At 37.3% G+C, this 1,431-nt stretch overlaps 1 pseudogene; it reads right to left on the bottom strand.

Moving 5' to 3' along the window:
* Positions 1-945: 945 nt before the first annotated feature.
* LOC114937921 (histone-lysine N-methyltransferase SETMAR pseudogene) lies at positions 946-1,431 on the bottom strand (annotated as a pseudogene).

Consider the following 1,431-nt stretch of genomic DNA (forward strand, 5'->3'; position numbering starts at 1 on the left):
CGCAAGGCACGTATTATTCTCGGTGTACCAATCAAGACTTTAAAAATTGAAATAATTTCTTACTTAAGATTTAATTTCAAAAACATTCTAACCCCCCTGCGGAAATAATTGAATAAATGTAAGAGAAAAATATAGATCCGAAAGTCGCTGAATCGGGAATCGAACCCGAGATCTTTCGCTTGACAGGCGACTCTCGGGTATTTTTTTACTTAAAAAATAAAAACCCTGGATAATTTTTTCAAAATACAAATATTTAAACATGACAATTTTGTTTCATTTGCTATGCAAGTTTCTTATATTGCAATTTTGTAAGTGTTGTTGCAAAAAAGTGTATAATAAATATTTAAATAATAATTACGCCTTTCTGCGTTTAAATTTTATAAAAATAGTAGAGTAAATGGCAATATGAACCTGGCATAGTATTAGGTTGTTCGGAAAGTTTGTTTCAATATAAATTTAAACGCAATATTTTACACAATGCGGAACTTTATTTAAGTAAATATGTACCGTTTTGTTCAACCACCTTGGTTCATCTTTCGGGAAGTTGCATGATGCCTTTCTTCCAAAATGAAGATTTCTTACTGGCGAAAAATTGATCGATCTGGTTTTTAAGGATTTTGAATGACTTGAATCTTTTGTCCCGAAGAAAATTTTTTAAAGAAAGAAATAGATAATAATCAGATGAGGCAAGATCGGAAGAATATGGAGAATGAGGAAGAACGTTCCATTTTAAGTCTAATAGTTTTTTACGGATAGACATCGCGACGTGAGGTCTGGCGTTATCGTGGTGGAAGACAACTCCACGCCAGTGGGCCAGTTCAAGGCGCTTTTGTGCGATGGCAGTCTTCAATTTGTCCAACTAAAGGTTGTACTTCGTTGCGTTGATGGTTTCGTTCGGCTAAAGAAGCTCATAATATAGCACGCTCTTAAAATCTTACCAGATACTCAGAAGAACTTTTTTGGATGAAGCCTCGGCTCGGCCACTGTTTGCGTAGGTGCGCTCTTAATTCCCCACGATCTCTTGCGGCTAACATTATTGTATAGGATCCAACTTTCATCGCCTGTTACAATCCTCTTTAAAAATGGTTCTTTTTGGTGCCGTTGAAGCAGCATATCGCAGATGTTCACACGTTCCATCAATTGCCATTCATTCAGTTCGTGTGGCAACCACTTATCCAGTCGAGTTGAGAATCCTAGCTTTTTCAGGTGGTCATGTACGGTAAAAATGGACTTGTGCAGAGTGTCGGCGAGTTCTCTAACAGTCACTCGAGGGTTTTTATGCATGAAATCCTTAAGAAGCGTTTCATCAACCTCCTGAGATCGACCAGAGCGAGTTTCATCTTCCATGTTAAAATTGCCAAATTCGAATCTTCGATACCACTTGCAAATTGTCTGATGAGTGACGCAGGCATATCCATATACAGAGAACAT

The sequence above is a fragment of the Nylanderia fulva genome, unplaced genomic scaffold (genome assembly GCF_048542155.1).
Source record: "Nylanderia fulva isolate GAGA-0341 unplaced genomic scaffold, ASM4854215v1 Scaffold70, whole genome shotgun sequence".
Lineage (NCBI taxonomy): Eukaryota > Metazoa > Arthropoda > Insecta > Hymenoptera > Formicidae > Nylanderia > Nylanderia fulva.